The sequence below is a fragment of the Diabrotica undecimpunctata genome, chromosome 8 (assembly GCF_040954645.1).
Source record: "Diabrotica undecimpunctata isolate CICGRU chromosome 8, icDiaUnde3, whole genome shotgun sequence".
Taxonomy (NCBI): domain Eukaryota; kingdom Metazoa; phylum Arthropoda; class Insecta; order Coleoptera; family Chrysomelidae; genus Diabrotica; species Diabrotica undecimpunctata.
In genome coordinates, this window is record NC_092810.1 from 135,155,522 (window position 1) to 135,175,942 (window position 20,421).

Genomic DNA, 20,421 nt, shown 5'->3' on the forward strand with positions numbered 1-20,421 from the left:
TAATCTTTAGAGCTCGTCTTTTGTCTATTGTATATTGTTTATTGTACTCGATGGCCTTTTTTGTGATTTGTTTTAGTACAAATACGGCATCTACGCAGGACTTCCGGATCTGAATCCTTGTTGTTCATCTGAAAAAGTTATTAGTTTATTGATTTGTTGGTTAGGACTTTTGTGGTAAGCTTAAGTGCGGTGTTCAGTAGATTTATACCTCTATAATTGTTGGGGTCTTCTTTATCTATTTTCTTGAACATTGGTATCCATGCGTCTGGTATCTTGCAGTGTAATATTAGTGTTTGTATAAGTTTTGTCATCTTTAGGGTTATACTTTCTCCTCCGTGTTTTAGAAGCTCGTCGGTTATTCCTTCTGGTTCTGGTGACTTTCTATTTTTAAGTGAATTTATAGATATCTCTACTTCCTGAAAACTGATTTTTATTTCGTATCCTAACTCAGGTACGTTATTGTGTTGATTATTATTTTCCTTTCCTTTAAACAGGTCCGTCAGGTATTTTGCCCATTCGTTGCTGGTATGTTATTGTATTCCTTCAATTCTGCCATTTCTTTCCGTTGGTTTCTTATGAATCTCCATATTTGTTTTTGTGTATCGTAGAAGTCGTTTTCCATACTTTTTGTAAACTGTTCTCAGTGTTCATTTTTTGTTCTTCTTACTAACTGCTTTGTTTCATTTCGTATTCTTCTATAGGTGTTTTGGGATTCTGGAGTATTTGATGTTTTGTATTTTGTGTAGGCCTCTCGTTTCTCTTTACATTTCTCTTTTATTTCTTTTCTGTACCATGGTGTATTGTTGTTGTTTCTCTTGTTCTGTATGACTTTGCGCTTTCCTAGAGGTTCTGTTGCTGCTTCTTCGTTTATATCTTCGATGTCATCTATTTGTTTCAGCTGTAAATTTATAACAAAAGCAAATTCGTAATAAAGTAAAATAGCAATAATTAAATTTTCTATAAGATACGTCTTCTTAAAAATGTGCAAAATAGCACAAATATGTCCCTTGCTTCAAAATAGCAATAAATACAAAAAAGAGGGGGAAACAAGCCTTTTCTCATTGTGTGTTTTTAACCACTTAAATTACACATATGACTCTCATAATTCGCCTAGACAATCTCCTTAAAATAATAAAACAACCTACCAAATTTCATTAAAATCGATTGTATAAATTTTGCAATCTAATTTTTTTTTAATTGAAATTCTTTAAAATCTTGCACAACAAAACCAGACCATATAAAAGTTTGCCAATGTTTTTACTTATAAAAAAGCGCTTTACCTGTCTAACTTACTTTATGGAATTAAAATCTAATTATTTGTGCGACCTCAGGACTGTTTTAAAATTATAAACAATTTTACTTACAAATTAACTGGGTAACTATTAGCTTAAATTAAATTCAGAAAAGGCATTAGAAAAAACTCAGCAAGACGCTTCAATGAAAAGAGAAATAGTTGAATTACGAGCAGTGATTCTCGAGATACAACCTGTCAAATTTTGACTGGCATTTGCGACAAAGTTATAAACAATAGGATGATAATCTTTGAACCATAGCTTTTTTTTTCGGGCTCTTTCTAGATAACAATTTTCATATCTTTAATATTTTTAACTTATATTACAATAATAAAAACATCGGTATTGCTCGTGAAAAATACCAAAACAATTAGGGTGAAGAAGATTGAATTTCAAAGTTCAAAATCGGTATACGAAAAAAAAATGTATTTTCCCGGCTTCCAATGGACTAATTTTCTTCATTTTAATCCGATGTACCTCGAATAGAGACACCTAAATAACGCATTACCAAATCCCAAGAAACCCCAGTCGACAGAGATGAAAATACTACTGAACCTCTACAAATCATACGAACAAGCTGAATTTTGCTGAGAATGTTAATTGTGGGACCCCAAAAAATATACAAAAAGTTGACCACTTTTATTACCCGAGTTCCCCCTAAAATCACGCCTCTCCGTAACGGGAAAAACGAAAAAAATCGATATCTCAAGAATCTGTACGTCTTAAAAAAATATATTTCAAATAAAAAATGTAGCTGAGATAATTTTGAACAAAAATGTATACGACCACCTTTTGTGAAAAATTAAATGTTATCTTAGAAACCACGCTTGAAACTACCAGCGATTTTGAATGTCGGTACGCGCGCGAAATCAATTTTAACTAAAATTTGTATCAACTCAACGGTAAAGATTCCATATGTTTTAATCAAGTAATCTTAGTAATATGTCAGTTTTTCTATGACAGTGTTTCGTATGTTAATTTAAAATATTGTATATTTCGAACGGTACCAGAACTAATAGTCTATAATTATGTAAACAATTAACTCATTTTTTGCCAATAAAAAAGGATTTCTAATGTTTTTGAAAACATCGCATTTTTAAACTGTGCATGTTATAATGAATGTTTCAGCCATGATCCAGGCATCTCTTCTCCTGCTAGAAACAGCGGTTTTCTCAAAAGAAAGGTTTACATTAGTCATGTCTAATTGTTTCACTCGCTAGTTTCTTATGATGGTAATTATAACACTACCCATGCACCAATCATTCACTGTAGTTGCACCAACTGGAGTTACGTCTGTAGTGTCCAGAGTAGTGTTGCGCTTATTTAGCTTCTTACTTGGACAATTAACGTTCTAGTATGGGTCAATGGATTTTCAAATAACGAAAAAAAAAGTTGTTTGTTTTCTGTCTCAAATTTATAATTTTCTTGGGACATAATAACGTACTGTGTATTATTAAATTTATTTTTTTTTAAACTGTCTCCACATTATGTCGTTACCAAAACAGGAAAGCAAGTGATTAATGATCATGTTCCTTTGCGTATGCTGTTATTTCCTAAAAAAATTATGAATTAGAAAAACTTCTACAACAACTGACGATAGTTTTAATTAAAACTGCTAATATTATGTTTTTATTGTGTTCGATGTTTTCCCAAACCTGAACATGATTTCCAAGAAAGAACTAATTAAAATAGAAGCAAGTTTGTATTTGATTAAGTAGCTACGAATTTGAGATATTTTATTCGGAAATTTATTTTAGTATTTAACGAATAAATCTGGTATATTGCCAAATTACTATAACTAGTTGTGGTTGTAATTATCAAAAATGATTCATATTATTTTTCTTATATTAAGAAATAAGATCTAGAAAAAATAATTAGATTTAATTTAAAGCTTAATAATGTTGCTTATCCATTGGTCCTAAATACATTACAAAATATATAGTAGAATGTATAAGTGAGAAGCTTATGGTGAATGGAAGCCTTAAGAGAACAACAAGAAAAAGAGAATACAAATGAGGAGCAGACATTGAAGTAAAAGTAGCAGAAAATAACGGACACACCATACGGTTAATGGCAAAAGAAATAGAAGACCGGAAATAGTCACAATGATGTAAAGCATTACTTAATAATTAATGAGACTATTTGCGCTTCCGCTGCCACTTCATCCTGCTATCTTTTCCGTGGCCTTTTTACCGAAGATCGTCCAAGAAAAAAAAATAAGAAAAATTAATAATATCACCGAAGTGAAGGAAATCCTAATGACCATGAAAAATAGATGAGCTTCCTAGTTCAAAGGACTCTACGTAGGACATTTTAAAACCAGGGCGAGACTCGCTACTACAACTTCTTCTTCAGTGCCTTATCCGGTCCGGATGTTGGCGATCATCAAGGCTATCATGGTTTTGTTGACTGCTCTGCAAAACAGCTCCGCGGAGGTCATCCCAAGGCATTGTCGGCGGTTTTTCAACCACGAGATACGAGGGAGTCCCGGTCCTCTCCTGCCAAATACTTTACCCTGCATAACGAGTTGAAGAATTCGATATTTTTCTTCGTTTCGCATCACGTGGTAGAGGTACTCAAGCTTACGTTGTTTCACTTAAATTAAGCACTTCTTTTTCTTTTGTCATGCGCTGTAGTATCTCAACGTTGGTGACATGGTCCACATACGATATTTTTAGTATCCTCAGTTTAGTTCCCAAACTGAGATCACTGCCACACAGCAAGGATCTCAACTTGATAAATGTAGACCGTGACATTTCAATTATGGATCTAATCGCTTGAGCGTAGTCCCATTGTGAGTTGAGGATAGTTCCGAGGTAAGTGAATCTGTCGACTCTCTGGATCTCTTCGCATACCTACCTAGTGCATGGGATCTAAATTTTCACGACTGACAACCATGAATTTAGTTTTTTTAATATTAAGGTCTAGTCCGTATGTTACGCTCACAGTTCTCACTCGGTCCAGTAAGGCTTGTAGATCATTTAGGCTGGTTGCTAGTAACATAGTGTCATCGGCGTAGCGGATATTATCGATATATTCACCGTTCACTCGGATTCCCATCTCTAGGTTTGTAAGGGCTTCAGTGAAAATTTCTTCAGAGTATATATTGAAAAGAGTCGGCGAGAGTACACAGCCTTGCCTTACTCCTCGCATAATCTTTACTTGGTCGGTCAGCCGGTCTTCGACCTTGGCAACCATCTTCTGGTACTGACAACGGTCAAATGGCTTGGCGTAGTCAATAAAACAAATATAGACATCGCGGCATCTCTGAAGTAGGACTTGTAAGGTGAAAAGTGCTTCACGTGTACCCATGGAATTGCGGAATCCAAATTGCATTTCACCGACATTATCTTGGCATTTCTTGTAAATTCTGGCATGTATGATTTTAAGAAAAATCTTAAGTGCGTGACAACTTCTTGCTTTTGTTTTTAGTCGCTTTTTGAGTTGCCAAGAACTGCCATCCGAATGGAAAACAGCCCACGTTTCAAATATAAAAAAGGCGACAGAAAAAGAGTGCTCTAACTATAGATTATCAAGTATAACAAACTCCGTATCCAGACTTTACAGTAAGATTATAAAAGAACGAGTAGAGATTCAAGTTACGTATGAGGAGGAGCGAAGTAGTTTTCGTGTAGGAAGGTTTTGTTCTGACAACCTGTTTTATCTAAAACAGCTTTTCAAAAAAAAAGACGGCTAGGAACTTATCAAGATCTTGTGCAATAAAATTTAATTTTTGTTTAATAATCACTTCTTTTTTTTGGATCTGACAGCGATTTAATTTGTAAATTCTTCTAAGGAAGGTTGAGTGTTTTTTTTTTCACCGAGAAGAAATTGAAGAGAATATATGTATATTAACGAATTTGCTATCCCGCTTTTGGAAACATATCGCCGCATCTTTATACAGTGAATACACTGCGCAAAATTTTGAATAAAGTCCTCAAAGTCTATTTATTCAAACATTTCCCACAACACTCTTCTCTTTGAATTTTTATGTTTAAGAAATTTTTATCTTTAGCCAGAAATATTTTTGCCCAAGTCTTTTTTAACTTTCTCTTTTAATTTCATTCTAATAAAGTGACAATAATGCACGACATGCAACTTGTCGGAAGTTCATACCTCAAATATGCGTAATTATGCAACCGCGCTCGATTAGTGATATTACTGAGATTGGTCTCGTAACGTTAACCGCCACAACTGATGCAATGGGCGGAAGAGCATCCAGTCGCTTAGAGGTTACGTTGTGATCCATCGTGAACCTCTTTATATCACGTAACGGGCCCAACACTACTATTAATATTTAAAAAAAGTGAAGGTGTAGTTTTTGAAGAAACAAGTCTAAGTGATTTAGTTAATTACTATTTAAATGGGAATAAGCCACAATTAAAGGTTAAAATAAATTTATTGACGTTTCAATTTCCACTTCGGAAATCGTTCTCAAAATACAAACATTAGTTTGTATTTTGAGAACGATTTCCGAAGTGGAAATTGAAGCGTCAATAAACGCATTTTAACATTTAATTGTGGCTTATTCCCATTTAAATAGTAATTAATTTAAAATGCCACAAGCTTCAGAACAATATTAAAATTTGAATTATTTTGATTAAGGGTGACTTGCTAGTCACCCTTAAACACAAAAAAATCTAAACATGTGGCTAAAGATTATGCACCGTTTTGCCGGAAAATCGAAAAAACTGTAGATTTTTGAATTCGATTTTTCGTCTTTTCCGGCAAACTGGTGTTAAGGGATCAGAAAAAAACACATGTTTGGAATAAGCTTCACCAAGTGCATGGACCAAAACATTAAACAATTTTTTTTTTGTAAAATTTGGAAAAATTTTTCCAAGGGGGTACCCTTGGATTTTTATCAAATTTGGTTAATTGGCTATATTGGCGTCAATTTTGGTCCGAGAGTCAAGCGAATAGAGATTTTCTACATAAAATTGGCCGCTCGTTCTTCTGCCATACTCGGAATTTTCCTACATCTAACAGTTCATGAGAAAAATTTCCACTGGGATGTATGTATTTGCTGAAAATTTCGTGAAAATTAAAAGTGTATATTTTGTTTAAAATTTGAATTATTTCGACTAAGGGTGACTTGCTGATTAAAAAAATCTAAACACGTGGCCAGAAATTATGCACTGTTTTGCCGGAAAATCGAGAAAACTGTAGACCATTGGATTTTTATCAAATTTCGTTAATCGGCTATATTGGCGTCAATTTTGGTTCGAGAGTCAAGCGAATGGACATTTCCTACATAAAATTGGCCGGTTATTCTTCTGCCATACTCAGAATTTTCCTACATCTAACGGTTCGTGAGAAAAATTTCCACTGGGATGTATGTATTTTGCTGAAAATTTCAGGTCCCTTAAGCTAGCGGGGACACATGAGCGGAATCCAACTTAACCTACGTAATATTTTTTCACCAATTTTTCACTAATTTATTACCACCCTAATAATTTTTCACCACCAAACCACCCTTAATGGGAGCGATTCTGCTGGCTTAAGGTTCAAGCTAGCAGAATTCAGAAAAAAAACTTTTTGTTGATGGCATATTTTTTCACTAATTTTTCACTAATTTATTACCACCCTAATAATTTTTCACCACCAAACCACCCTTAATGGGAGCGATTCTGCTGGCTTAAGGTTTAAGCTAGCAGAATTCAAAAAAAAACTTTTTGTTGACGGCATATTTTTTCACCCATTTTTCACTAATTTATTACCACCCTAATATTTTTTCACCATCAAACCACCCTTAAGGGGAGCGATTCTGCTGGCTTACGGTTCAAGCTAGCAGAATTAAAAAAATATTTATGATATACCACAGTGTTCTGCTAGGTTTTTACGAATTTATTACGACTTTAGTAATTTTTCTCCCCTTATTACCCCTTTAACAGAAATTAAATAAATTTGCGAGTGTGTGTGTGTGAAAAACACTTCTGTTGTAATAACTGGTATATTTAATTAAAAATTACTACTTACCTATTACTTATTAATTACTTACTAAAAGTACTACAAATTTCACTGAAGATGGACTGATACGTCCGAAAACGTTTTGAACTTAATACTTTAGGATTTTTAAAATTTAATTAAATATACCAATCATAACAGTGTTTCACTTCAATGTTCGAGTTTTTTAACTATATGATATACAGCCAACTCACGGGAATGATCCCTTTTTAAGTTGTAAAATTTTGTTAAAAAATAGGCAATGTACAAAACAACAATATTGCAATGTTTAGCATATAAAAAAGTTGGTGAAGTTGGTGTTTGTTTAAATTCTAGCATTTAAAGATGTAAACTACTTTCCTTATTTGAATTTCTAGTATTTATGGGAATTATCTTCCACACTGACACATACGGATTTCAAGATTGGAGGGTTATTGGAAAACAGATCCACTATTCAACTTAAAATCTTTTTTGCAGAACTTCGGAAGAGATCTTTTTCTTATAATTTTAAGGTGCTTAATGTTCATCCATAATCCAATGGGACCGAATGTTATTCCTGAAGATCGGTTTTATAGAATAAGAACAGTTATAGACTTTTTATTAATAAAATGACTGCTCTGCGTTATCCAGTAAAAGAATTATCGCTAGATGAATCGATGGTACCGTGGAAAGTTAGACTTAGTTTTAAACAATATACTAAACAAAAGACATAAAAGACGATATCAAGGTTAGAATTAATTCGTAAATTAATTTATAAAAAAGCAAAGAAAGACGGAATATCGCACGCGAACATTTACCTATAAATAATTGCTAATAAATCGGACAAACGCGAAACGAAAACGAAAAGATGCAGAGTATGTCCTATCCTAAAAATAAGAAAAAACCCAATTTATGAGTGTGTGGATTGTGCCGAGAAACCAGATCTCTCCGTGGGCGATTCTTTCAAACATTTCCATAAACAAAATAAATAAGTTAATATTTTTTTTGTAATAACCTTTAATTTTTACCTATATTCAACTAACAATGAATGAAAAATCGACGAAGAATTACAATACAAATATCTTTAAATTTTTAAAATGCTGCTAATATAAATTTATTTTACCACGCAAATAATCTATATCAGCTCTTCTGACCAACCGGTAATTTCGGTCTCATTTGAATATACCTACTTAAAATATTTATATCCTAAAATGTTTTCCAATATAAATTCTTTATGTTATACACCTAATCTTAAAATTATGTTTTGACCAATCGGTAATACTCTTCTTATTTAAATAATATTAAAATATTAAATACCTAAATTATTTTTCAAATTTTCATCTACCTAATGAATACAAATCTTTTAACAATAGGTGCGTATGGTCCCGACGACCCTCCTTTACAATCAGATAAATAATGTAATAGACGTAATAAAATTATTTCAATTTGAATATTTCTTACCTGGTAATTTATTCTGTGAAATATAAAAATTCCATTGTATTTACTAAAACTCGACTTGATTTCAGTTATTTTATATTAATAAAAGGGATTCGATTTCGCTTAGCCATGTAATACGACTCGAATCAGAGTCAATTTTTTAAAACAGGTAAAATTTATAGTTTTTGGAATGTGTAAGTGTTTTCATATTTTTAATATTTAAACATTGAAAAAATAAATATTAGTTAGTATAGAATAACATTTGAAAATGTTTTTCAATTAGGGTAGTTGAGAAAAACATGACTAGGCTGGTAAAAATATAGTAAAATTCTAGCAGAGCACTCTTGTGTTTTCAAAAAGATATTTTATTCACCTAGCGTCAATGTGTATCTTGTTGAATGTTTCCCATTAACTGAGGCTTAGGGGGTCAAAAATTATAAGGGTGGATCAAATTTAGTAAAAACCAGGCAAGCAATTTATATTTTCAGTTACAAGTAGAATACAGTAAAATTATAAAAATAGATTTTTTATCACCTTAAATTTTAACGTAGTAGAATTATTGACTCCTTATAGAGGGTAGTTGAAGGGTGAAAAATTACTAGGATGGTAATGTATTAGTACAAATCTAGCATAATACTGTAGTATCTCATATTTCCGAAAAGATTTGCTTTGCATTCAACCAGCGTAAATGTGTAGATGGTGGAATTGGTGAAGTTGGTTAACATTTAGTAAAAACTAACCAGAGAGTTTCTTATTTTATTTACAAATAGTATTTAGTAAAATTATAAAACAAAACTTTTTTACCTTTAATTTAAACGTAGCAGAACTATTGACTTCCACTAAGGGTTAGTCGAGGGATAAAAAATTACTAAGTTGGTAATAAATTCGTAAAAACTTAGCAAAACACTGTGGTATATCATAAATAATTTTTTTTAATTACGCTGGCTCGAATATTAAGCTAGCAGGAACGTTTCCAAATAAGATTGGTTTAGAGATGGAAACTTATCAGGGTAAAAATACTTTTTTGTCAGTTATAAGTAGAGGATAGTAAAATTGTAAAAAAAGATTTTTTCACGTTAAATTTTAACCTAACAGAATTATTGACTTATCACAAGGGGTAGTGTAGGTGTGAAAAATTACTAGTGTGGTAATAAATTAGTAAAAACTTAGCAGAATACTGAGGTATTTCAAAAATACGTTTTTTTCTTATTTTGCTGGTTCAAATATTCAGCTAGTAGGAAAGTTTTCGAATAGGTTTATGGGAGCAAAATTATCAGGTTGGTCAAAGTTTAGTATAAACTTAACAAAACATTTTTTTATTTCAGTTATAAGTAGTGGACAGTAAATTTGAAAAAAAAATTTCTCCTTAAATTTTAATCTAACACAATTATTGACTTTTCACGAGGGGTATTTAAGGGGTGAAAAATTACTAGGAGTAAAAACCTAGCAAAACACTGTGGTATATTATAAATATGTTTTTTTAATTCTGCTAGCTTGAACCGCAAGCCAGCAGAATGGCTCCCCTTAAGGGTGGTATAATGGTGAAACAATATTAGGGTGGTAATAAATTAGTGAAAAATGGGTGAAAAAATATGCCATCAACAAAAAGTTTTTTTTTTAATTCTGCCATCTTGAACCTTCAGCCTGAAGAACCGCTCCCATTAAGGGTGGTTTGGTGGTGAAAAATTATTAGGGTGGTAATAAATTAGTGAAAAATGGGTGAAAAAATATGTCATCAACAAAAAGTTTTTTTTTTGAATTCTGCTAGCTTGAACCTTAAGCCAGCAGAATCGCTCCCATTAAGGGGGGTTTGGTGGTGAAAAATTATTAGGGTGGTAATAAATTAGTGAAAAATTGGTGAAAAAATATGCCATCAACAAAAAGTTTTTTTTTTGAATTCTGCTAGCTTGAACCTTAAGCCAGCAGAATCGCTCCCCTCAAGGTTGGTTTGGTGGTGAAAAATTATTAGGGTGGTAATAAATTAGTGAAAAATGGGTGAAAAAATATGTCATCAACAAAAAGTTTTTTTTTTTGAATTCTGCTAGCTTCAACCTTAAGCCAGCAGAATCGCTCCCATTAAGGGGGGTTTGGTAGTGAAAAATTATTAGGGTGGTAATAAATTAGTGAAAAATTGGTGAAAAAATATGCCATCAACAAAAAGATTTTTATTTTATTATTCTGCTAGCTTGAACCTTAAGCCAGCAGAATCGCTCCCATTAAGGGTGGTTTGGTGGTGAAAAATTATTAGGGTGGTAATAAATTAGTGAAAAATGGGTGAAAAAATATGCCATCAACAAAAAGTTTCTTTTTTGAATTCTGCTAGCTTGAATCTTAAGCCAGCAGAATCGCTCCCCTTAAGGTTGGTTTGGTGGTGAAAAATTATTAGGGTGGTAATAAATAAGTGAAAAATGGGTGAAAAAATATTACGTAGGTTAAATTGGATTCCGCTCATGTGTCCCCGCTAGCTTAAGGGTCCTGAAAATTTCGTGAAAATTAAAAGTGTATATTTTGTTTAAAATTTGAATTATTTCGACTAAGGGTGACTTGCTGATTAAAAAAATCTAAACACGTGGCCAGAAATTATGCACCGTTTTGCCGGAAAATCGAAAAAACTGTAAACCCTTGGATTTTGATCAAATTTCGTTAATCGGCTATATTGGCGTCAATTTTGGTCCGAGAGTCAAGCAAATGGACATTTCCTACATAAAATTGGCCGCTCGACCTTCTGCCATACTCAGAATTTTCCTACATCTAACGGTTCGTGAGAAAAATTTCCACTGGGATGTATGTATTTGCTGAAAATTTCGTGAAAATTAAAAGTGTATATTTTGTTTAAAATTTGAATTATTTCGATTAAGGGTGACTTGCTGATTAAAAAAATCTAAACACGTGGCCAGAAATTATGCACTGTTTTGCCGGAAAATCGAAAAAACTGTAGACCATTGGATTTTTATCAAATTTCGTTAATCGGCTATATTGGCGTCAATTTTGGTTCGAGAGTCAAGCGAATGGACATTTCCTACATAAAATTGGCCGCTTATTCCTCTGCCATACTCAGAATTTTCCTACATCTAACGGTTCGTGAGAAAAATTTCCACTGGGATGTATGTATTTTGCTGAAAATTTCGTGAAAATTAAAAGTGTATATTTTATTTAAAATTTGAATTATTTCGACTAAGGGTGACTTGCTGATTAAAAAAATCTAAACACGTGGCCAGAAATTATGCACCGTTTTGCCGGAAAATCGAAAAAACTGTGGATTTTTTAATTCGATTTTTCTACTTTTCCGGCACTCTGGGGTTAAGGGATCAGAAAAAAACACATGTTTGGAATAAGCTGGACCAAGTGCATGGACCAAAACATTAAACAATTTTTTTTTTTTGTAAAATTTGGAAAAATTTTTCCAAGGGGGTACCCTTGGATTTTTATCAAATTTGGTTAATTGGCTATATTGGCGTCAATTTTGGTCCGAGAGTCAAGCGAATAGAGATTTTCTACATAAAATTGGCCGCTCGTTCTTCTGTCATACTCGGAATTTTCCTACATCTAACAGTTCATGAGAAAAATTTCCACTGGGATGTATGTATTTGCTGAAAATTTCGTGAAAATTAAACGTGTATATTTTGTTTAAAATTTGAATTATTTCGATTAAGGGTGACTTGCTGATTAAAAAAATCTAAACACGTGGCCGGAAATTATGCACCGTTTTGCCGGAAAATCGAAAAAACTGTAGACCATTGAATTTTTATCAAATTTCGTTAATCGGCTATATTGGCGTCAATTTTGGTTCGAGAGTCAAGCGAATGGACATTTCCTACGTAAAATTGGCCGCTTGTTCTTCTGCCATACTCAGAATTTTCCTACATCTAACGGTTCGTGAGAAAAATTTCCACTGGGATGTATGTATTTGCTGAAAATTTCGTGAAAATTAAAAATGTATATTTTGTTTAAAATTTGAATTATTTCGACTAAGGGTGACTTGCTGATTAAAAAAATCTAAACACGTGGCCAGAAATTATGCACTGTTTTGCCGGAAAATTGAAAAAACTGTAGACCATTGGATTTTTATCAAATTTCGTTAATCGGCTATATTGGCGTCAATTTTGGTCCGAGAGTCAAGCAAATGGACATTTCCTACATAAAATTGGCCGCTCGTCCTTCTGCCATACTCAGAATTTTCCTACATCTAACGTTCGTAAGAAAAATTTCCACTTGGAGTCTGTATTTGCCGAAAATTTCGTGAAAATTAAAAGTGAATATTTTGTTTGAAATTTGAATTACTCCGATTAAGGGTGACTTGCTGTTTAAAAAAAAAATAAACATGTGGCTAAAAATTATGCACCGTTTTGCCGGAAAATCGAAAAAACTGTGGATTTTTTAATTCGATTTTTCTTCTTTTCCGGCACTCTGGGGTTAAGGGATCAGAAAAAAACACATGTTTGGAATAAGCTGGACCAAGTGCATGGACCAAAACATTAAACAAATTTTTTTTTTGTAAAATTTGGAAAAATTTTTCCAAGGGGGTACCCTTGGATTTTTATCAAATTTGGTTAATTGGCTATATTGGCGTCAATTTTGGTCCGAGAGTCAAGCGAATAGAGATTTTCTACATAAAATTGGCCGCTCGTTCTTCTGTCATACTCGGAATTTTCCTACATCTAACAGTTCATGAGAAAAATTTCCTCTTGGATGTCTGTATTTGCTGAAAATTTCGTGAAAATTAAAAGTGTATATTTTGTTTAAAATTTGAATTATTTCGATTAAGGGTGACTTGCTGATTAAAAAAATCTAAACACGTGGCCAGAAATTATGCACCGTTTTGCCGGAAAATCGAAAAAACTGTAGACCATTGGATTTTTATCAAATTTCGTTAATCGGCTATATTGGCGTCAATTTTGGTTCGAGAGTCAAGCGAATGGACATTTCCTACGTAAAATTGGCCGCTTGTTCTTCTGCCATACTCAGAATTTTCCTACATCTAACGGTTCGTGAGAAAAATTTCCACTGGGATGTATGTATTTGCTGAAAATTTCGTGAAAATTAAAAATGTATATTTTGTTTAAAATTTGAATTATTTCGACTAAGGGTGACTTGCTGATTAAAAAAATCTAAACACGTGGCCAGAAATTATGCACTGTTTTGCCGGAAAATTGAAAAAACTGTAGACCATTGGATTTTTATCAAATTTCGTTAATCGGCTATATTGGCGTCAATTTTGGTCCGAGAGTCAAGCAAATGGACATTTCCTACATAAAATTGGCCGCTCGTCCTTCTGCCATACTCAGAATTTTCCTACATCTAACGTTCGTAAGAAAAATTTCCACTTGGAGTCTGTATTTGCCGAAAATTTCGTGAAAATTAAAAGTGAATATTTTGTTTGAAATTTGAATTACTCCGATTAAGGGTGACTTGCTGATTAAAAAAATCTAAACGCGTGGCCAGAAATTATGCACCGTTTTGCCGGAAAATCGAAAAAACTGTGGATTTTTTAATTCGATTTTTCTTCTTTTCCGGCAAACTGGGGTTACGGGATCAGAAAAAAACACATGTTTGGAATAAGCTGGACCAAGTGCATGGACCAAAACATTAAACAAATTTTTTTTTTTGTAAAATTTGGAAAAATTTTTCCAAGGGGGTACCCTTGGATTTTTATCAAATTTGGTTAATTGGCTATATTGGCGTCAATTTTGGTCCGAGAGTCAAGCGAATAGAGATTTTCTACATAAAATTGGCCGCTCGTTCTTCTGTCATACTCGGAATTTTCCTACATCTAACAGTTCATGAGAAAAATTTCCACTGGGATGTATGTATTTGCTGAAAATTTCGTGAAAATTAAAAGTGTATATTTTGTTTAAAATTTGAATTATTTCGATTAAGGGTGACTTGCTGATTAAAAAAATCTAAACACGTGGCCAGAAATTATGCACCGTTTTGCCGGAAAATCGAAAAAACTGTAGACCATTGGATTTTTATCAAATTTCGTTAATCGGTTATATTGGCGTCAATTTTGGTTCGAGAGTCAAGCGAATGGACATTTCCTACGTAAAATTGGCCGCTTGTTCTTCTGCCATACTCAGAATTTTCCTACATCTAACGGTTCGTGAGAAAAATTTCCACTGGGATGTATGTATTTGCTGAAAATTTCGTGAAAATTAAAAATGTATATTTTGTTTAAAATTTGAATTATTTCGACTAAGGGTGACTTGCTGATTAAAAAAATCTAAACACGTGGCCAGAAATTATGCACTGTTTTGCCGGAAAATTGAAAAAACTGTAGACCATTGGATTTTTATCAAATTTCGTTAATCGGCTATATTGGCGTCAATTTTGGTCCGAGAGTCAAGCAAATGGACATTTCCTACATAAAATTGGCCGCTCGTCCTTCTGCCATACTCAGAATTTTTCTACATCTAACGTTTCGTAAGAAAAATTTCCACTTGGAGTCTGTATTTGCCGAAAATTTCGTGAAAATTAAAAGTGAATATTTTGTTTGAAATTTGAATTACTCCGATTAAGGGTGACTTGCCGTTTAAAAAAAAAATAAACATGTGGCTAAAAATTATGCACAGTTTTGCCGGAAAATCGAAAAAACTGTAGATTTTTTAGTTCGATTTTTCCTCTTTTCCGGCAAACTGGGGTTAAGGGATCAGAAAAAATCACATGTTTGGAATAAGCTGGACCAAGTGCATGGACCAAAACATTAAACAAATTTTTTTTTTGTAAAATTTGGAAAAATTTTTCCAAGGGGGTACCCTCGGATTTTTATCAAATTTGGTTAATTGGCTATATTGGCGTCAATTTTGGTCCGAGAGTCAAGCGAATAGAGATTTTCTACATAAAATTGGCCGCTCGTTCTTCTGTCATACTCGGAATTTTCCTACATCTAACAGTTCATGAGAAAAATTTCCTCTTGGATGTCTGTATTTGCTGAAAATTTCGTGAAAATTAAAAGAGTATATTTTGTTTAAAATTTTAATTATTTCGATTAAGGGTGACTTGCTGATTAAAAAAATCTAAACGCGTGGCCAGAAATTATGCACCGTTTTGCCGGAAAATCGAAAAAACTGTAGACCATTGGATTTTTATCAAATTTCGTTAATCGGCTATATTGGCGTCAATTTTGGTCCGAGAGTCAAGCGAATAGAGATTTTCTACATAAAATTGGCCGCTCGTTCTTCTGTCATACTCGGAATTTTCCTACATCTAACAGTTTATGAGAAAAATTTCCACTGGGATGAATGTATTTGCTGAAAATTTCGTGAAAATTAAAAGTGTATATTTTGTTTAAAATTTGAATTATTTCGATTAAGGGTGACTTGCTGATTAAAAAAATCTAAACACGTGGCCAGAAATTATGCACTGTTTTGCCGGAAAATTGAAAAAACTGTAGACCCTTGGATTTTTATCAAATTTCGTTAATCGGCTATATTGGCGTCAATTTTGGTTCGAGAGTCAAGCGAATGGACATTTCCTACATAAAATTGGCCGCTTGTTCTTCTGCCATACTCAGAATTTTCCTACATCTAACGGTTCGTGAGAAAAATTTCCACTGGGATGTATGTATTTGCTGAAAATTTCGTGAAAATTAAAAATGTATATTTTGTTTAAAATTTGAATTATTTCGACTAAGGGTGACTTGCTGATTAAAAAAATCTAAACACGTGGCCAGAAATTATGCACTGTTTTGCCGGAAAATTGAAAAAACTGTAGACCATTGGATTTTTATCAAATTTCGTTAATCGGCTATATTGGCGTCAATTTTGGTCCGAGAGTCAAGCAAATGGACATTTCCTACATAAAATTGGCCGCTCGTCCTTCTGCCATACTCAGAATTTTCCTACATCTAACGGTTCGTAAGAAAAATTTCCACTTGGAGTCTGTATTTGCCGAAAATTTCGTGAAAATTAAAAGTGAATATTTTGTTTGAAATTTGAATTACTCCGATTAAGGGTGACTTGCTGTTTAAAAAAAAATAAACATGTGGCTAAAAATTATGCACAGTTTTGCCGGAAAATCGAAAAAACTGTAGATTTTTTAATTCGATTTTTCCTCTTTTCCGGCAAACTGGGGTTAAGGGATCAGAAAAAATCACATGTTTGGAATAAGCTGGACCAAGTGCATGGACCAAAACATTAAACAAAATTTTTTTTTTGTAAAATTTGGAAAAATTTTTCCAAGGGGGTACCCTTGGATTTTTATCAAATTTGGTTAATTGGCTATATTGGCGTCAATTTGGGTCCGAGAGTCAAGCGAATAGAGATTTTCTACATAAAATTGGCCGCTCGTTCTTCTGCCATACTCGGAATTTTCCTACATCTAACAGTTCATGAGAAAAATTTCCTCTTGGATGTCTGTATTTGCTGAAAATTTCGTGAAAATTAAAAGTGTATATTTTGTTTAAAATTTTAATTATTTCGATTAAGGGTGACTTGCTGATTAAAAAAATCTAAACGCGTGGCCAGAAATTATGCACCGTTTTGCCGAAAAATCGAAAAAACTGTAGACCATTGGATTTTTATCAAATTTCGTTAATCGGCTATATTGGCGTCAATTTTGGTCCGAGAGTCAAGCGAATAGAGATTTTCTACATAAAATTGGCCGCTCGTTCTTCTGTCATACTCGGAATTTTCCTACATCTAACAGTTTATGAGAAAAATTTCCACTGGGATGAATGTATTTGCTGAAAATTTCGTGAAAATTAAAAGTGTATATTTTGTTTAAAATTTGAATTATTTCGATTAAGGGTGACTTGCTGATTAAAAAAATCTAAACACGTGGCCAGAAATTATGCACTGTTTTGCCGGAAAATTGAAAAAACTGTAGACCCTTGGATTTTTATCAAATTTCGTTAATCGGCTATATTGGCGTCAATTTTGGTTCGAGAGTCAAGCGAATGGACATTTCCTACATAAAATTGGCCGCTTGTTCTTCTGCCATACTCAGAATTTTCCTACATCTAACGGTTCGTGAGAAAAATTTCCACTGGGATGTATGTATTTGCTGAAAATTTCGTGAAAATTAAAAATGTATATTTTGTTTAAAATTTGAATTATTTCGACTAAGGGTGACTTGCTGATTAAAAAAATCTAAACACGTGGCCAGAAATTATGCACTGTTTTGCCGGAAAATTGAAAAAACTGTAGACCATTGGATTTTTATCAAATTTCGTTAATCGGCTATATTGGCGTCAATTTTGGTCCGAGAGTCAAGCAAATGGACATTTCCTACATAAAATTGGCCGCTCGTCCTTCTGCCATACTCAGAATTTTCCTACATCTAACGGTTCGTAAGAAAAATTTCCACTTGGAGTCTGTATTTGCCGAAAATTTCGTGAAAATTAAAAGTGAATATTTTGTTTGAAATTTGAATTACTCCGATTAAGGGTGACTTGCTGTTTAAAAAAAAATAAACATGTGGCTAAAAATTATGCACAGTTTTGCCGGAAAATCGAAAAAACTGTAGATTTTTTAATTCGATTTTTCCTCTTTTCCGGCAAACTGGGGTTAAGGGATCAGAAAAAATCACATGTTTGGAATAAGCTGGACCAAGTGCATGGACCAAAACATTAAACAAAATTTTTTTTTTGTAAAATTTGGAAAAATTTTTCCAAGGGGGTACCCTTGGATTTTTATCAAATTTGGTTAATTGGCTATATTGGCGTCAATTTGGGTCCGAGAGTCAAGCGAATAGAGATTTTCTACATAAAATTGGCCGCTCGTTCTTCTGCCATACTCGGAATTTTCCTACATCTAACAGTTCATGAGAAAAATTTCCTCTTGGATGTCTGTATTTGCTGAAAATTTCGTGAAAATTAAAAGTGTATATTTTGTTTAAAATTTTAATTATTTCGATTAAGGGTGACTTGCTGATTAAAAAAATCTAAACGCGTGGCCAGAAATTATGCACCGTTTTGCCGGAAAATCGAAAAAACTGTAGACCATTGGATTTTTATCAAATTTCGTTAATCGGCTATATTGGCGTCAATTTTGGTTCGAGAGTCAAGCGAATGGACATTTCCTACATAAAATTGGCCGCTTGTTCTTCTGCCATACTCAGAATTTTCCTACATCTAACGGTTCGTGAGAAAAATTTCCACTGGGATGTATGTATTTGCTGAAAATTTCGTGAAAATTAAAAATGTATATTTTGTTTAAAATTTGAATTATTTCGACTAAGGGTGACTTGCTGATTAAAAAAATCTAAACACGTGGCCAGAAATTATGCACCGTTTTTCCGGAAAATCGAAAAAACTGTAGATCATTGGATTTTTATCAAATTTCGTTAATCGGCTATATTGGCGTCAATTTTGGTTCGAGAGTCAAGCGAATGGACATTTCCTACATAAAATTGGCCGCTTGTTCTTCTGCCATACTCAGAATTTTCCTACATCTAACGGTTCGTGAGAAAAATTTCCACTGGGATGTATGTATTTGCTGAAAATTTCGTGAAAATTAAAAATGTATATTTTGTTTAAAATTTGAATTATTTCGACTAAGGGTGACTTGCTGATTAAAAAAATCTAAACACGTGGCAGAAATTATGCACTGTTTTGCCGGAAAATTGAAAAAACTGTAGACCATTGGATTTTTATCAAATTTCGTTAATCGGCTATATTGGCGTCAATTTTGGTCCGAGAGTCAAGCAAATGGACATTTCCTACATAAAATTGGCCGCTCGTCCTTCTGCCATACTCAGAATTTTCCTACATCTAACGGTTCGTAAGAAAAATTTCCACTTGGAGTCTGTATTTGCCGAAAATTTCGTGAAAATTAAAAGTGAATATTTTGTTTGAAATTTGAATTACTCCGATTAAGGGTGACTTGCTGTTTAAAAAAAAATAAACATGTGGCTAAAAATTATGCACAGTTTTGCCGGAAAATCGAAAAAACTGTAGATTTTTTAATTCGATTTTTCCTCTTTTCCGGCAAACTGGGGTTAAGGGATCAGAAAAAATCACATGTTTGGAATAAGCTGGACCAAGTGCATGGACCAAAACATTAAACAAAATTTTTTTTTTGTAAAATTTGGAAAAATTTTTCCAAGGGGGTACCCTTGGATTTTTATCAAATTTGGTTAATTGGCTATATTGGCGTCAATTTTGGTCCGAGAGTCAAGCGAATAGAGATTTTCTACATAAAATTGGCCGCTCGTTCTTCTGCCATACTCGGAATTTTCCTACATCTAACAGTTCATGAGAAAAATTTCCACTGGGATGTATGTATTTGCTGAAAATTTCGTGAAAATTAAAAGTGTATATTTTGTTTAAAATTTGAATTATTTCGATTAAGGGTGACTTGCTGATTAAAAAAATCTAAACACGTGGCCAGAAATGATGCACCGTTTTGCCGGAAAATCGAAAAAACTGTAGACCATTGGATTTTTATCAAATTTCGTTAATCGGCTATATTGGCGTCAATTTTGGTTCGAGAGTCAAGCGAATGGACATTTTCTACATAAAATTGGCCGCTTGTTCTTCTGCCATACTCAGAATTTTCCTACATCTAACGGTTCGTGAGAAAAATTTCCACTGGGATGTATGTATTTGCTGAAAATTTCGTGAAAATTAAAAATGTATATTTTGTTTAAAATTTGAATTATTTCGACTAAGGGTGACTTGCTGATTAAAAAAATCTAAACTCGTGGCCAGAAATTATGCACTGTTTTGCCGGAAAATTGAAAAAACTGTAGACCCTTGGATTTTTATCAAATTTCGTTAATCGGCTATATTGGCGTCAATTTTGGTCCGAGTGTCAAGCAAATGGACATT

General features: G+C 33.2%; 1 protein-coding gene across 1 annotated transcript in view; it reads left to right on the forward strand.

Annotated features, from left to right (window-relative positions):
* Nucleotides 1–20,421, forward strand: part of rdgB (retinal degeneration B) — a 148,854-nt gene that overhangs the window by 114,731 nt on the left and 13,702 nt on the right.